Raw genomic sequence first — 18470 nt, 5'->3', positions numbered from 1 at the left:
GTTACCATATGATCCAGCCATCCCACTCCTGGGCATACATCTGGAGAAAACTAGTTAGAAAAGATACATGCACCCCAATGTTCACAGCAGCACTATTTACAATAGCCAAGGCATGGAAACAACCTAAATGTCCATTGACAGATGACTGGATAAAGAAGAGGTGGTATATTTATACAATGGAATACTATTTAGCCATAAAAAATAATAAAATAATGCCATTTGAAGCAACATGTATGGACCTGGAGATTGTCATTCTAAGAGAAGTAAGCCAGAAAGAGAAAGAAAAATACCATATGATATCATTCATATGTGGAATCTAAAGAATACAGAAGACACTAATGAACTTATCTGAAAAACATAAACAGTCTCACAGACATAGAAAGCAAACTTACAGTTGCCAGGGGGAATGTAGGAGAAGGGATAAATTGGGAATTCAAGATTTGCAAATATTAACTAGTATATATAAAATAGATAAACAACAAGTTTCTTCTATATAGCAAAGGAAACTATATTCAATATCTTGTAGTAACCTATAATGAAAAATATTAAAACAAATATTTGTATGTATATGTATGACTGAAACATTACGTTGTAGACAGAAATAATTGACGCATTGAAAACTGACTACACTTCAATAAACAACATATATACAAATTCAAATAAATGTATTTAAAATTTTTGTGTCATATATAAAACAGCTCTGTTATTGTCATAAGCATGCAGTATGATTTTATTCAACAGTAGGTATATATTTGTGAAACTAGTGATGGTCACTCAAGTCTTAAAGGGAGGGAAAGAAGGTAACATGGATGACTTGTCTAAGGTTCTTATCAACCACTCTCCACTTCACTTAGGGATGGGGAAGGGGAAAATGTCTAACTAGAGAAAGGAGCCTTGGATGTTTGCATCTTCTCAGAGATGACAGTAATTAGGATCAACAAAGTGGGTTTATTTTATTTGGCCTACATGCATTCCTTTTTTTTTTTTTTTTCCATTTAGGCTTATCTTCAAAGCCTTATTTTAATAGTTGTGAAAGTTCAAACTCTCACACCTTACACAAATATAACATTGAAATGACCGATTGGTCCACAATGGTTTTATGGAAAACTAACCTAACCAAAAATTGGCACTGAACACAGAAATTTCCATCATCTTGAGCAATGCCCACAGAGAGCAGAGGGTCTGGGAGGGCTAGGGCAGGAAAGGGTGGAATATATAATATAATAATATAACAAAGCCCTGAATACACTATAGAGTCAGCTTTTTTTTTTCTTATTCTTTTTCTTTTTTCCCCCATAAATCACATCCTTGTCATTTTAAAGGTCAAGCTTATTTCCCATTAGAAGACAGGGACTGTTGAGACAATGATGTCACAATTGACAATATCCTTTTGTACAGTAACTGTTTGAATGATATTTCCAAATGATACAAAATTTATAAAAAATAAACTCAAGTTAAAAAGCCACCTTTTTGTGGGTAGGATGGGGTGCCATCTAGTGTCACCTGTCATCTCATCTTGCCCAGTAGTAGCCCATAAGCCTAGATACAAAGGTTTTCCACTCATCATGACACTGACAGAGCCACTGACAAAGAGATTGGGCAATATTCTCCAGGAAATTCATTGGTTGTATAACTGATCAGTGGTTGTATTACTGATTGCCTATGTCTCCCCTTTATGCCCGCCACAGGGCATAATGGTTTGCACCCCAAGACTGATTCTTGGTGCTGAAAACACTGAGTTCTAGAGCAACTAGAACTCTCTTGCCCCTGAGATCTCACAGAGCTTTAAACATTTTGAATGGTTGCTTATATTTAAAAATAGTGACTTTCCAACTGCAAATTCTAAATTTGCATCCTTTCTGAAAGTCTGGACCACAGGATCTCTGAGTTCCAGCTGCCATAAAGGATAGAGCTGAGTAACTGTCCCTTTAGATGGGACATTCACTTATTCATGCAAAGGAGGCCAGCCTATCCTGCATATTTGTATACATGTCTTGACCACTGGAGTTTGACACAGCTGAAGGACAACATCCCAAGCTATTAACCATGCTTTTAAAAAAATTCAACTGAAAAATAATACACATGAAATGTGCATGTATTTGTGTACACCTCACTGAATTTTTACAAACTAAATAATCGCATGTAATCAGCATCAAGATTGAAAAACAGAATGTTACAAGCACCCAGAAATTCTTGTATGTCCCTTCCAGTGATTCTTCCCAACACCACCAACCTGATGTCTAACCAGCTCTGGTTTTGACCCTATTTCTGTAATGTTTACTAAGTTTGAATATGTTGTTTCATTTGATCTTTGCCACAACACGGGGGGTGGGGGGGTGGGAAGGAGGTGGGCTGAGTCATCAAGGAGATAAAGAATTCTACTTTGTTTATTCTGCGCCATCTTCAATTGCCTTCCTCATGACTCCATATTTGGGGCAGGATACTTGGTGAATAACCTGCGCAAAATCTGCCTGTACATCCTCCTATCTTAATGGAGTAACTAAATTTGAGATGTTCTATCACAGGTAATAAAACTTGACCCACTGAAATTATTTAGAGCAGTTGGGGACTCTGCTGCCACCAAACTTCTCTTTCCCCTCAAGCTTTTATTCACGTTGCTTGTTTTGAGGGCTCCTGGCTGCTGCTCAGATTAGAAGTGAAGAATACACTTGTTAGAACGTATGCTGCAGCTGTAGGTTTGGCTCTCAAAGTTCATCTATTACTAGGGTATTGCCATGTCTCTGAAAATGCATAAAGCATTATTGTTATGCTTTGCATGAGCCTTGTAATACTTCCATTTGGGGAATTTATTTTGATGGAAATAGCTCATTAGACCAGAAAATGCCTATTTTGTTTTCATTTCATTAAAAAAAAAAATCTGTGCATGGCTGCATAGCAGGTAGAGTTAAAAATCCAGTATAGCCAGACTTAAGCTGTTTTTTCTTCTCTTTCAAAAACAATAGCAGAAAGGGGAATTTATATATAATATGCCATAATTTAGTTGAATATAATGAATGCATACAATTTTGCATCCTCAAGTATTAATTATAGAGAGGAATTTATAGTAATTTATAATACATTAGAAGATTATTTTTTTAAGAGACCCTGGCCAAAGCTAACAGTAACTCGAGCTCTCATTTATAATAATGGAATAACTGCACTGAAACTTGACTTTTTATTCTAATCGTATAATTGAAAAATAACATTTAACATACCCCAAACATGATGAACTCATTAAAAAGCTTTTTATTTGTTATTTTACAATATTTAAAATAATTACCTTGTTTTAAACAAAATTTTAGCCATTCTTTTCCTTAGTTCTTTATAGACTAACAAATAGCAGTGGAGTTGCTTCTCCAATTATGTGACTATATACGTCCAAATAAACTAGAAATATACTGAATTATAGTGCCCTAATGTTTCTGTTTTAAAACTCTCTGTAATTGTGAGTTTACATGGTGTTCTGTCTCTAGAAGTCACAGGCAATTTTTTCTTTTATGTAAAAGAAGACCAAGGTCTTCCATGTGTGGTACAAGGAAGCTGCTTCCATGGTTAAGTAGGAGCAGGTAGATTTTACGGACTTCTTTTGGGGATTTTATCATATTTATTCCTCTTGTAGTTATAACTCTAACCCTGATCCTAATTTTGTTTTGAGCAGTGGGTACAGTACTTTTCTGGCTATTCTGTTCTGATCATAGTCCTTACCTTTCTAACCTGTGGTGCAGCTGAAGTCAGACATTCAGACAGGACTTTATTAAAGGATAATGAAATGGAAATAAATTTAGAGAAGTAGACAGACTCTTCAGCTAATGGGGCAGAACTTAATTTCAGCTTGTATTCTACCACCAGGATACCACAGCCCTTGTCTGGGTCCCCACCTGCCTGCCTGTCCTTATATAACAGAGGCCCTACCTGACCGCTGTGCCTTGGAAACACCTTCAAAAGTACCTGGAAGTCTCAAAGTCAATAGGAAGATTTAGAGGCAGAAATAGAGTCGTCTCTTTTTCTTTCTTTCACATCTCTTGTCTAAAGACAGGAAACCACTCTTTTGTGAGTGATCGATCGACAGGCCTCAGGAGTGACCTCATCTTCCCAAAGAAGCCGGCCCTTCGCTTGCAGCCTCCACAGGAGAACCATCGAATAATACCACCCTCCCCTCCGCAGTCACACCAGAGGTGCACATATGCAGAAAAGGGTGTTTATTTTATATTTTTAACTCATGTAGGAAAGCCTTTTGTCTTTATCCCACAGTGAAGTATCTGTGTTCCTTGCTATCCTCTGGCAGAGAAGGGACAGATTTAGCCTTAGTGAGGAAAAAAACAAAAACAAAAACAAAAACCCCTTATTGTCCTCCACGAAGGGCTGATCAGTTTAAAAATCTTGATAAAATATGTATATAGCTATAGCTAAGCTACCTAGCCAACCCTGGGCCTTCCACACCACGGAAGCTGATTGTTTGCACCAAATTTGTTTCTTCTCTGAAGCCCTACCCTCTGGTGAGGGTGCCTGCTTCACTCTCTGCTCCATGCCAGATGGGGTCTTGCTGTGACCAGGTTTCTACCAGCTTTGTAGGGGGGTGGGTAGGCTCCAGTTCCTTAGATAAAGGCAGTATGTATTTACCAGGGCTCTTTTGACTGCAATTTACAGACACCCAGTTCAACCAGATAAAGAGAAAACCCACTGGTTTATGCAACTGGGAAGAATATGGGATAGGTCATTCTTTCAAATAAGAGTATTCATTAAGGACTGGAATCCAAGACCCAAATGCTACCTGGTCTAACATTGTTTCTAATAGTCCCTCATTTCTGCAGCTCTCTGCTTGGTTGCATATATTTAGTCTCTGTCAGTCTTGCTGCTGAAAAAGAGTTTCTTTGCCTCAGTACCCATTTACTTAACCCAAGACAGGACAGCTGGTTTTGATTACGTCATGGGCTCATGTCTCGTAACAATCTCTACTGGAGTTCAGCCCCAAAGACAGGAAGGAAGGGCTCAGATCAGAAGAAGAGGGGCAAAATGAGAAATGTTTCTGGCTGACAAAAAAACTTCTAACACTTCACTCTATAGAGTACATGCATCCTGCCCCGTCTGCCTCTGTCAATGATGGCTGAAGCCTGCTTCTTCCTGAGTTTACTGAAGTGCAAATACAGTTACCATCAACATATTCTCACATGAAGGATGTGTATTCCTCCTAATAACACGGCAACACTGCTTTGGCACCATTACTTTGGAAATGGTATCTCTGGTTTCATTACAGAAAGTGCATTTGTCTTACTGTTGGACTTAGTCATTTTTAAAGACCTCCACATTAGCTAAAATTACTTCTGTCTCTGCCAAGTTGTACAGATGTTTCTTCAATCATAAGCTTATCTCCTGATGGTGGCGGTATATGTATATTTTGGTTTCAACCAGTAACGGCACTTTATTGAGAAAACAGAAGAAACTTGGTACCAAGATGTGTGTTTTCCAGGAGTTCACAGAATATCTGCACAGAGAATGACACAGATTGCTTTTCAGAAAGCAAAACAAAACTTCACTAGAATGGAAACTGAATATTTCTTAAGCTGGTGACTAATCCCCTCTCCTCATCTTTCTCTAATACTTTAACCTCAGAAATTAATTGCTTAAAACAGCTAGCTTGGCAACACAATGGCAAAGCATGGATGAAACTAGACAATAGATTGGCTATTTAGATTGGGGAGAAATGGAGAGAATAACTTGTTTTTGATCATCTTAATAATTGCTATTGATGGTAATATGTTTCATTTGATGGTAGAAGTTGGTACTGAGTTAAGAAGGTGGCTGAAGTAGAGGGAGTAACCATGCTATGACCCAGTTCACCTATTTGGCACAAATTTATGCCACGTTGCCAGTTAATCTGGTGGAAAAGGGTCTCCAGGTAGTATACTTTCTTACTGAGGTCAAGCCTTGGGGCACAGGGGAGAGAACTTTCTTCTGAAAACTTGTTACTGATAACCAAAGGAAACATACCTACTTCTTGCTTCAAAGTGATGGAAAGCTACCACTATCGACGTATATTATTTTTTATTAAATCTCAACCTTCATGAGGCCACTGGTTATTCCTCTTGTGAGAAGAAATGTCCACTAGTTTTAAACATTACTTTAGAAAGGAAATAAACAATTTATATAAAATAATTCACAGAAAGCCAATGCTGAAAGCCAATTTGCCGAATGACCAATTTGCCTAAAGTTAATGTGGCCAAAATCAATTTACTGAATGATCTGTTCTCCAAATTACTGAGGAGTATTAAAACCAATGTTTGCTTCCACCACTGCTCCCACTTCTGCTGCTACACTTTGACCTTTGCCCTGGTCAGGTCTTTGCCTCTGGTGGCAAAACAGCTACAAATTGTGCAACGGCCTATTTCAAGGTATTTGTCTGACAGCCCCTCTGGTCTATGCCCTCCATTTTAGAGAATAGGAAACTGAGGTCTACAGAAATTAATTTACTTGTTATTTAAGTGAATTAAGTTTTCATCCGTATTATGGACCCAGGTTTCTTTGGGTTCAAAGCATCCACTGCTGTTAACTATTGTGTTATGCTGTTACTTTTTCTCCTGTAGAGTGTTTTATCCTGTGACCACACCTGAGAAGAATTAGTTAGAACCAAGTAAGTTCTTAGTGGACAGAATCTTTCAAGAGAAAAAAAAAGTACCAATTTATTGTTTAACACTCTCTGAGGGAATGGCATATCTGGATTGATTAAACATTCTGTTTAAAATAATTACACGTATGCCACACTGGCAGAGATATATAAGTATACTAACATAAAATTATGCAATGTTACATCTATATGGGAAAGAATGGAATGCTATTATTTACTGGAAATTGATCCAAAAGATACTGCTGAGCTTGGACTCATTGTTCTAATCAAAAGGAGTTTGGATTAAGAGTTGACTTAGAAACAAGGTCCAATGAATATTTAGAATACCAAGGGGCCAAAGTTCTATATTCATCTGACAATTTGAATCACCTGACAAACAAAATTTTTCACTAATAAAACCTTCCGGAAAAACTCCTGGTAGCTGGAATAGGTAGGGTAATCTTTAGCACAGCAGCTCTTTAACAAAGTGCCATCTTCCAACAGGCAAAGGAGGTAGCCATCCCTGCGCAGAGTAAGACTCTAAGATACGTATAGTTCAACGAACCGAGGTTAACAGCAAAACTGAGGTGAAGGTGGTGCAGATGTGATGAGCTAAGGTATTGGTGAGCCCAGGCAAACTCATGACATTTCCCCCCCAGGAACTATAGAAAGAAAGAAGCAAGTCTCTTTGTTCACTTTCTCAGATTTAACGCCTTCTCTTCTGCAAGGGCAAATATTTTTGGGGTAGGTGTTTATTGGCTCTTCATGAAAAAAAGGGGATTTGAAAAACTTTCTTCTGGAATGTAGGTGGGAAACAGGACTGCTACACTATATATTGCACTATACATATTGCATTCTGTATACCTTTGAATGAATTAGAAAACAGATCTCCATCAGGGAAAGGGAATGTGCACACTTTGCCCAGCAGAAGCTGGGCTGGATCCAGCTCCCCTGTTACCTTGGCTGACTGTCTTTGTGCAGTGCACAAAGTGCTCAACCATACATTTCCCTCCCCTATACAAAAATTGTGACCAAGAACTACATTAATCACAATCTAGTTTTCCAAAGCCCACTTCTCAAGTCAATTCCATCTACTCATCAAATATTTTATATCAATAAGTTCTGACTACTATCTAAATCTAATTGCTGTTTGTCTATTATTTTGTTTCTTCTTAAAGTAAAAAATGTATTTTAAAGTATATTTTGTATATGAAATGACCCCCATGCTCAAAATAACACTACGTAAATATAAAATAACAGTACAGAGAAGGACAAAGAAGAAAGTCTCTTCCTACCCTCATCCCACCTTCTAGAAAAAACCACTTCAGGACTGGACACTTGGGTTAAATAACTTGCCTGAGCTCTAAGCACAGCAAGGGTTTAACTCAGGTAACTTTGACTCAGAAAGTTGCTGTAAAACTCGACACTCCATTGCCTCTTAAGTACTTTCAATCTCCTTTTTTTTTTCCTTGGATTTTCTCAGTTATTGCCTCAGGAAAAAACTCATCTCTGTTACTTTCATTCTCTCTTCCTTTTGCTGGTTGAGAATCCCATATGATCCCAGTCAAGTCAAGCAAGTACAGGAATAGAGCTAATGAAATATCTTCATTAAATAAAACGAAAGTTTTACCTTTTGTAGTGAAATGAGACAATATTAGGAAGCAACGGTATCAACCTTAAAATATCTTGAATCCTCTTTAGAATCTATAATGACATCTTCTACTTTCTCTTATAATTAAAATTTTAATTTAATTTACTTACCCACCAATGTTCAAGGGAAATTTCTTATTAAATTTTATTGTACCTCTTATTTTCCAAATGTATAACAACTTTTACCTCACTTTGTATGAATGAACTAACGCTTCAGACTTCCTTCTTAACCTCAAGTAATCTTTTTAGACTATGTAAAGTACATCATGTATGGGATAGAATCATAAAAGCAGCTTTATTTCTATATAGTTTGTGGATTTATAGGAGTTTCATTGCATTGTAGTCAACATCACATGTACTTCAAGACTGTATTGTACTTACTTAAACGTTCTCTCTGTGTGCTCGTATGACTTCATGTATCTAATTTTCCTATTGCATTTTGAAATTCTCAAGAGCAGAACCTCTTTCTCTGGTTTACACATATAGATTATGTTGGTTTATTTTTAACAAGTTTAGTACGTTTAAATAAATTTTGTTATATCATTAGCCATCAGATGTGAAAATCTCTTCTACAGCAAAGATATTTTTAATAGTCTTGTGACTCTTATATTACAGGTTTATTTAGGATGAGTAGTCAGTTTTACTAATTTTATTCAAAAAAATCAGAGTGATAAATCTGGGGAGGAAGTGGCAGTAAAGGTTCAGTCCAACTCTTAGCATCCTGCCCCTGATTCAGATCACATCTAGCTTTTGCCTTCCCACAGCGTAACTGAGAAGAGTGGGACCCAGGAAATCCTGATCTGCGGAGTGAAGTCTCCTTCCTTGAGGCAGAATGTGCTTTGTGAACTGATACAGTTTACTTTCCCGCATATAGCTGTGAAATAGGGATGTAATTCATTATAATCACTATGTTGCTTTCAGATTACATGTGGACTTAACCTTAATATAATTGATGTTATTTCAGTTCTGAAGTTTTTAAGGCACTTGTTTGTGCCCATAGATTTCACTTTTTCTCTTTATACACTGTATTTTGTATACTTGTTTTTAACTTGCATACATAGCATATTAACTTAGATCTTGTACTGCTTCTATTTTTTCTTGTTTTAACACTACTTTTTAAAATCTATCCAAGCCTGCTCTTTGCATTTCTAGTTCATTGTTTCTAAACAAGGCAGCACTTCCTCCACTATGCAGTCACCCTATTTTACTTCTCCATTCCGTTAGTGATGAACATGTTATTTGATTCCAACTCTGCCACCACCACTAATGTGACATGTTCTTCTAAATGTCCCCTTAAGCAATTGGGTGAGAGCTCCTCCAGCGATAATACCCCAGAGAGGGATGGCTGGGTCACTGGTTACACCACTCAGATTTTCACCAAGTGCTGCTCTTCAGAATAGACTAGTTTCACTTCCACATTTTGGCAAACTCTCGGTATCACTCAACTCTCTAATTTTTACAAATCTAATAAATCTGAAGTGGCATTTTCATTTGCATTTTTTTCTAGTAATTAGTCAGGTTGAGCCTTTACAAGTACTCGTTAGTGATTAATGTTCCCATCTGTGAATTCCTCGTCCTGTCTTGCTTAATTTTTTTTTCTATCAAGTTTCCTGTCTCTTTTTTGCAATTTTGTAGGAGTTTCCTTTAGAGTGAAGATATTCATCTCTAACTGATTTTTGTTTTTAAAAGGTCTTCAACCTTCCTGGTCTATAAACCGTAAGTAACTGATGAAAAGAAATCCCAAATTTTAGTTTACTTTTCACCTTGCTGAGCATTTTGGATTTTGATTTTAACAATCCTTTCTGATTCCAAAATCACAAAGATTTCACCTATGATTTCTTTTATTATCTTTACATTTGCTCCACTATTTTTTCAGGTGAAAAATGGAACCTGAGCAGTTGCTACCACTTTTCCTCCTAGTAAGCGGCCTGAACACCAAGCTCCGCACTTGGACAAAAAGCACACCTTGGAGTGAACCAGCTTTTCATATTCAACGCGAATTTAGATTTTAAAAAACTGCAATGTGAGGGAGACATTAAAAAAGATCTGCTTTCTCTTTATATAGGAAGGAAAACATTATGAAAAGAGTTCATAATTCTTGAACTAATTTTTGTGCCAGGTGCCAGGAGAGAGAAGATGGTGTTTAGTGCAATCAAACAGGTAGCCTTAGAGAGAAGTTCTTAAGGTGCATGTTTGTGTTTGCTTGGATAGGAATCCCATTACCCAGCCGCAGTGTAAGGGGACTCCCTGCTGCGTGAACAGCATTATTGATTTCAAACATTTTCCGTTCCTTCCAGCCCCTCTTCATTTTGTGTCTTTCAGTAGCACAACCACAATTTCAGAGTTGTTGCCGTATTAAAGTTGTGGCTTCATAGACACTAGGAGCATGTAGTTTGGCTCTACATTTTGAGTTTTTGTTCATTTGTTGTCTCCCTGGGTTCTTAAATTAACCTAATTTATAAATGGAGCCCTATTTGTCTCCACTTATTTTTTTATTGCCTGAAATTTGTGTCAAAAAACTCAGAGGATATGGCCCCAGAGGAAACAACCTATTTCCCAATTTTAGATGTTAATCCACTACTAAATTTCTTGGATTCTTCTTTCTTTCTTCTTTTTTTAAATCCTACATCTCACCTTGGGAGTGAGGTTGGGAAAGAGCATTTCCTGGGAGTATTCGCCTATGCCCTGAAGCGAACATATACATGCATGGGGCACTTTCACAGCTCATCTGACCTTTGTCTTCTGGGGACTTTGATTCTTTCACGCACCTGCCGTTGCTGATATAGCCGGAGTCCAGGGAGCAGAGCTCAGGGAGAGGAAGAGGGGTACTGATACAGCGACCTCCCCAGCCAGCTGTGCCGTCACCCCTTATCTTCCAGCTGTGAGAAGGAAGCTCTGCGGCAGCCGCTTAGCACTGAGTGCTATGTCCGGACTAGCTCCGGCAGGTGGCCTCTTTACTTGTCTGCTCTTTGATTTTTTTTTCCTTTTGTAAGCACAGATGTGTGCTCAGATGTGAGACAGCTGCTCAAAGGACATCTCGGGATGCAAAGCAACTTTTATTCGGTCATTAGGATCAATTCTTCATATTTCATTTGTCTAGTAAATATTTATGGCATCACTCAAAAAATAAAAACCCCTCTGTTACTAATCTGGGTATTTCCTCAAAAAGGTTACTGTTAACAAGACTTAAAAAAATAATATCTTATAACTATTCTTATGTTTAAATATACATTTTTAATAATCTCCCTCCTGCCAGGCTGGTCCTATAACTAATTTGTATTATTTAAGGGGTGTAGAAAGGCCATTCTGTTCATAAATATTTCACCAGCTTGTTATGAAACCTGAAATTCCTTCCAGAGGCGCTCCTTTAGCTACGGCATTCTTAACGAAACTCACATGCATGGATTTTCTTACAGCTTGGTCATCTTATCACAACTCTGTAATGGGAGAGCATCCATCATGCTGAGAACTAAGGATGCAAGAGGCTTAGGTCAAGTAAGGTTCCTCCCTTTGAGAGGCTTACAGTCTGGAAAGGCAGGGCACTTATATTGAAGATAAAATAACAAGAAAAGGGAGCATCTCTGTGGATTATTGCATATATTTGTGCAAATCACTGCAGGTGTGTAAATCATCACATTTATAGGAGTTCCGAAAAATCTCCCAGTGCTGGTCTCCAAAGGGCTTTTGAATGACTAGTCACCGAGCCTGACCCTGATGGAAGGTAGGGCTTGGATAAAGAAGGAGAAGATAAAGAATATTCTAGAAAAGGAACAAAGAAAAAGGTACAAAAGTTAACAATGTGCTCTGGAAACAGAGGGCAGACCAGGGGGACTAGAAGGGATGAGTTTGTTGGAGGTTCCTGACAGTCAGAGGATGTTGTTGAAGACAAAAGCTTGTGTAACAAGGTCACGTAAGTGGATATTTCTCATCATCGATTTCAGATCTAACCTAGGAAAGCCTAGAGTTTTTAAACATACGTCAATCAAAGAGAGGCGTTCTGTTTAGTATTTGAGCCACAGAAAGAATGAACAAAGCTGTGTATGCATGACAACCAGGGCTGCTCCCAAGCAAAACTGAGAACACATTCAAATCTGTCCGTGATTCCCTGCTACCCTCTTTTTCTAGGAACCCATTTCTCTATTTGCTGTACCTTCCACTGGAGACGGTCTATCTAAATGCCTTTGGGATTAGCCCACTGTTTGCCTACCCTGAGGTGTTTTATCAGAAGACTTTGGGGAAAATTAAACCCACTCTTCCTATTGTCACTGGATTCTCTCAGATTGCAACCCTTTGTTCTGTCTCTGGTACCTTCATCCCAGATTGCTCTGTGCATAACCTTCCCTGACCCTTCTTCTACTGCGTGTGTCTCCCTGAACATCCCCTGTGCCACCTGCATCCTCAAACCCCTCACATCACGGCTCCTTTCCTCCCTGATCTTACTAGAGACCTAGAAATCTCTACAGCTGCGGTTTCCAGAGGCTGCTCATCCCTCATCCCCCACAGGGTGGGGTAGGCACCCTCCTCCCTCCCCATTGCCCTTTCTGGGTCATTTTTTTTCCAGTAAAATAACCCTCAGTCCTTTGAAGCTCTTTATTTCCTTTGACCAACTTACAGACCACCAGTCAGTCAGGCATTCAGACCTGCTTTACTACTTTCCCTTGTAATACAACTGCTTCCACCATCCACAGTGATTCTGTTGTTCACACTGCTATTTTAACCCAGCATTTTAGCTCATTCTCTCTGTCTTTCTTCCAGTGGCCTTTACCCCCAGTTTATTTCAGGTACCCAAGCCTATGACCACACTCAGGACATTTGAATCACTCATAAGGTTCCTTCTCTGGAGGAAAATCCTGAAACCTTCCCCTTATAAATCCAACTTTCTGTCTTTGTAATTCTTCATCCAATTACTAGCACGCTCTCCCCAACATTCACTGCCTGAGATGCGTCTTTTCTCTGTTGTTTTCTGTACATCAGCCTACACATCCCTTTCCTTTCTTCCCTATCCTGACTGGATGCCACAGTCCATTATTTTTAACCACACTGTTGTCTATACTCTCAGAATCCTGAACCCATTGTCCTCCCATCTCATTCACCTGGTGAAATTCCCACCCTGGATCAATCCAGGTGTGTGCTTTCTTCACCACAGCACAACAATCGATGACCTGCTGGGAAGTTCCTCTCTAACGACAGCTCCATCACTCTTCTTTTCCTCACTGGCAGAATTCTCCAAAGAGTTGCCTGGACACCCTCTATGCCCCATCCACTGCCTTTATCCTCACTCTTTCACTCTTACCACAGTGTGAATCTGCTCTTTGACAAAGACAAGGTTGTTCGTTCCAAAAGGCATTTGTGAGCCCTCACCTTCCCTGTCTTCTCTGCACATGGACATCTCTACCTTCTCGTCCTTTTCTGACACAGTGCTCTTCTCTACTGCAATCCCCTTCTTGGCAGATTCACCACTGGATGCTGGGATTCTTCGACTCACCAATGAAATCCTGCCCCCTCCCCCATATATCCACACTCCAGCTTCTTTCCTCCCTCCTGTTGTAAAAGAAGAGGGGTTTCCTTCCTGCCTGAGGCTAATCCTGCCACCTACAGGTCAGAGTCCACTCAGCCAGAAACCAGGCGTCTTCCTTAACTCATCCTCTTACCCTTGACATCCTGGGGCACCATGTCCTACTGATGCTGCCCCTTTCCATCTCTTGACTCCGTCCAGGGTCCTCAGGCCCACTGGGAGTACTCTGGGTCAGTTTACCACAATCTCGTCCATATTGCTATTTCAGAGGTCAATTTATTGCTGGGCTAATCGCAGCTTCAGCTTTAGGGTCCTGTCCTTTCACAGCCCTTTGCAAACGCTCTGGTCTTAGAACATTGTACTCTTCACATTGCAGAGAAGTTGCAAACTGCTTCAGCTTCAGTGCCTACTACACTCGGATCTGCCCCCAGGCCCCACATGCGCTGTCATCTCCCGTCCAGCGCTGGGCTAACCCACTGTCCGCACTGCCAACAGTGTGATTTTTGCAAAAGAAAATTATACCATGCCTCTAACTCTTGCTAAAAAAATGCTACAATAGTTTCCTATTGCTTTTAGGTTTCAGGAAAAAAATTCCTAGAAGCAGCTTTCAGGTCCATTCTGATCTGACTTATACTTTTCCCTCTGGTGCCACCTTTCATGACACACACTCTGCGTCTTGGGCATTTTAACATCTAGTGAGGTAAGCAGGGCAGGCTCTGTCTTTCTTTAATGGTGAGGAAAACAAAGCTCAGAGAGGATAATCTCCCCAAGTCTATGGAACAAATGACTTATGTGGCTAAGATTTGGGCTGAGTTCGTTAGATTCCATCTGCAATTTATTTTCCATCGTCACATGTACACATGTGTTTGTTCTGAGACTCCGCTGAAAACAGGGAAATCTTTGTAATTTGGGGGTCACATGTTAGTTGATAAAGATTTTCACAATTTAATTTATATGTAAACATTCATTGTTTAATGTGTAAAAACGAATCTGCTAATTGTATTTTAGTTACTATAGTAATCTAAATTTTCATATTAACTCTTCGCAGGCCAGCATATTTTAGGGCACGGGTTTCCCAAAGGGACGCACTTATAAAGGGGATGGTTCGAGCAGGGAGGCTTTCCATTCCATGTAAAGACACCCTAATTTCAGAACACCGTAATCGCTAAGACAGTCTAAAGCTTGCCTGAACTTCTTGTTTCTTCCTGATGATGGCTCTTGACCTCTCTTAGAGCATTCACTTAAAAAATTTGCACCTATAAATTCTTTCCTCTACCCCTTTGAGATGTAAATCTTCTGCCCCAAATCTAATAATGTCATGACCTTGAATGAAGTCTTTCTCTCCATTTCTAACAAGTGTCCCATATAATTTTCCTTTTCTAGTGTTCACGCTTAAGAGCATTTATAAAAATATGGAGAAATATATCTGTGATACTGATCTTGGTCCTTTTCATTTCACTTCACCTGCCAAAAAAGATTTTTATCCTGGGTATTTGCTACTTGCACACAGGAAAAAAAAATTATGAATAATTCTCAAAGATCATATACAGTATTCCAGAGTCCACTGGTTTGTGGAGATCCCCCTTTAAACAGATTCTGACATAGTGCATCACTTGGTCCATGCACCTCATTACCGCCTGTTTAGCACAGACTGTTGTCTTCGTGCCTCTTTGCTTAGTATGAGAGCAGCCAGCATTGTTTTCCTTGCTGATAATTCCTTGAGTTATTTTATGACATGGTTTCATTTGTCTCCATAAAAGCAGAATATTGAGAAGGCTGGAATATAAGTAGAGGCCGTTCAGCCCACCAGGCTCTTTTCCTTTTAATGCACCCTGGAGAACATTTAATTGCTTCTTGAATGACCCCCAAGGTCTTCCTAGAATGAGCTTGTTGTCTTCTTTGTGGAGGAGACCATCCCCATTTCATTCGAACTCACTGTGACTTAATTATAGGATACATATAATAAATTGGAGGCAATCAGTAATCCTTAATCAAACAGGGTAAATTTGTTTCACATGCAAGACACAATGGGCCCTTGTGAAATAGATGGCACACTTTCATTTACTGAACGATACCCAGATTAATTAACTTACCTGATAGCTGTGGTTCCAATTTCCCAACTGCAACTCGAGTCTATCTTACGCCTGCCCTTCTTTCTTCTCTTTCTTGTTATCATTCCATGAAACTGCTCTTAATAGACTTTCAGGTTCAGAGATGATCAGTTCTCTCCACAGATATCTTCCTGTTATATAAAATAAAGCACATGTTCATCTATTTGTATATGTATGTGTGTGTATATATGAATACGCACACACAGTCACATGCATGGAAATACACATTTGCTGGGCAAGATGCTAGAATTTATTTTGAGGTGGCATTTCTTTAGTTACAGCTCTGTTACGAATCTGAGTTCAATGGGTCTACGTCCAGAATTTTACAGCAATTTCCGCAAGCTTCCAGCAGTGCCTAATCACTCTCTTGAGCAGAGATTTTAGCTGTTTGGTTTGTGCTGGCTGCTTTCCCTGGAAATTACTGTAAGAGATTTAATTGATTTATATTTCATTTATCTTGCAAAAAGTTGAGGTTTTTTATTAAATGTAAGTGTCTGTTTAGTGCCTCTCATTGTGTATCCTGATTACTTTTGGTGACTCAGTGTAACATTTAATAACTATTAGTTTTCTTCTGGAGAGTTCTTAAGCAGGAAACAAGAGTTCTTACAGCTACATAGATAATTAACTTGAAGCTTGCCTGTCTCCTGAGAAACATCAAATATGTAAATGAGAAACTTAAGCCTTAACAAGACATGGGAAGGAAATCACTAAAAGTTTTATCACATGAAAGCTAAAATCCGCAGTTAAAAAATGTATCAATATGCTTTGAAGAACGCTCCTTGCTTAGGATTTGTGGAATTTATGGGCTTTAAATTCTTTCTCAAAGCTGCAGGAGCTCGTCAGATCTATTAACAAAAAACCAAAGTGGTTAATAAGGAAACAAGGACAGGAACCAATCTAAATGTTTCACAATGCCTGCTGTATTATTGGAGCTCAGCATTTAATAGACTTGTACCCAATTTTTCTCTTCTATTTTACAAAATCTTTATTTGCAACATCTAACACTGCTTCAATCTTTTAATGATAATGCTTTTCGGAGCAAACCAATGTAAGATATCTTTGGTCTGTTCTTATTACTAAAGACTTAACAGAGAAGGAAGAGCCATTTGTGTTTGATGTTTTAAACTGATTAACCAATTCTCTTCATTTTTCTATACATGCTGAATTATATAGTGTTACAAGGAAAATATGGAGGAAAAGACCTTGAAAATTTGTTTTTATTATGAAGAGAAAACATTATAGCATTACAAAAACTTTTAGTTACCTGGATAATGTATTTTTTGTTATAATTTATGGATTGTTTTTTGAGGCACGAGGCACAGTGGAACTAGCCAATGGAATGGGTGAAATTGAGAAATTGGTAAATTTCTTATTTGTAAATTCACAAGAGAATGATATTCTTAAAAACGGAATATGGTTTTTGTTTATTGAAAAGGCAAATCATTTGAAGCTTTGTAAGACCATTTACTTGACCCTCAGTGGGTCACATGCTTTCAATGCACTGTGCTTCTGATTCTTTCCTCAAGTCTTCGGTTGGGTGTGCGGATTGTCTATGTGACAGTCTAGAGCTGCAGCAGCTGAGAATGACCTCTAAGCCAGGAAAGACCTTCCAGGAACTTGCTCTTGGTCCGATGCTCCTGCGCCTGCTGCAGTGGTACCTGTCCGCTGGGGCAGGCGTCACTGACGTTCACGGAGGACCGCTGCTGTGGTGGCTTCTCCCTCTGCAAGTCTGGGCTGCAACAACAGGCCTCACCTGAGCTGGAATCAGGATTAGGGTGGAACGTGCATGATTTCCTTAAGGAAATTGTCTGACTCTTAAGTAAACACTTAAATAGCACCTGGTCAGGAATAAAGGGTCTTTGTGTACTCGATCCATTCTCTTCAGGCAGAATTGAGTGAGTGCCTTCCCTGTCAACTGTGCTGAATCTGATCAAAGGTGACATGTCCCAGGGAGAAAAGACAGCATCAAGAAAAGGCCACCACCGTGTCTTCTTTAAGATGTGCGTGCAGGATTACCTTCTTTTCTGCCCATCACGCTAGTTTGCTGCAGTGTAGGCATGTGCTTCCCTGCATCACTGTATGTTTCAGTTTTCCAAGGACAGGATGTTACCTGGATTCTAGTCAGAACATCAATACAATGTTTAACGGGAGTTAGATTTTTTTCTTTAAGCTTGTTTCAAGTGTCTCATAAGCATGATGCTCTTAGCTCCAAGTGGCCCCAGGTCTTGGATTGGTGATCACCACCATGTATGCTCTAAAGCCCTGTAGGGGTGTGAGATGATTCTTAGCTCCCAGGAACTTAAAGCCTCATCGGGAGATAAAGTTCAAATGACGCATTCCCACTAGCTTGTGTGGCATGGTCTGGATTCCCTCTTGACTTCCAACCTCTCCTCAACACCTTTTAGATCTCAAGTTTTAACCAAAACAACATCCTATACTGGTATTGTACTTGCCCGTTCATAAAGCTTTGTCATATTCACAATCTCTCTTGATCTTTCGTAGCATTATCTAACTGGCCTTTACTCTTTTTCCTCATTAGCGGAAGTCAATTTCTAAACCCATTAAATGCATCTCCTAGAAGATGTACCAAGTT

At 39.1% G+C, this 18470-nt stretch overlaps 1 long non-coding RNA gene across 1 annotated transcript in view; it reads right to left on the bottom strand.

Moving 5' to 3' along the window:
- The window catches only part of LOC141578142 (uncharacterized), a 153435-nt gene extending 136928 nt beyond the window's left edge, over positions 1 to 16507 (bottom strand). The window contains exon 1 of the long non-coding RNA XR_012508109.1: positions 15860 to 16507. This is a non-coding gene — a long non-coding RNA (uncharacterized LOC141578142). The remainder of the gene's footprint in view (positions 1 to 15859) is intronic.
- Between the last annotated feature and the right edge of the window lie 1963 nt (positions 16508 to 18470).

The sequence above is a fragment of the Camelus bactrianus genome, chromosome 7 (genome assembly GCF_048773025.1).
Source record: "Camelus bactrianus isolate YW-2024 breed Bactrian camel chromosome 7, ASM4877302v1, whole genome shotgun sequence".
In the NCBI taxonomy this organism is placed as follows: domain Eukaryota; kingdom Metazoa; phylum Chordata; class Mammalia; order Artiodactyla; family Camelidae; genus Camelus; species Camelus bactrianus.
The sequence above is the reverse complement of the archived record's forward strand: the minus strand, read 5'-3'. Positions and strand labels throughout refer to the sequence as shown.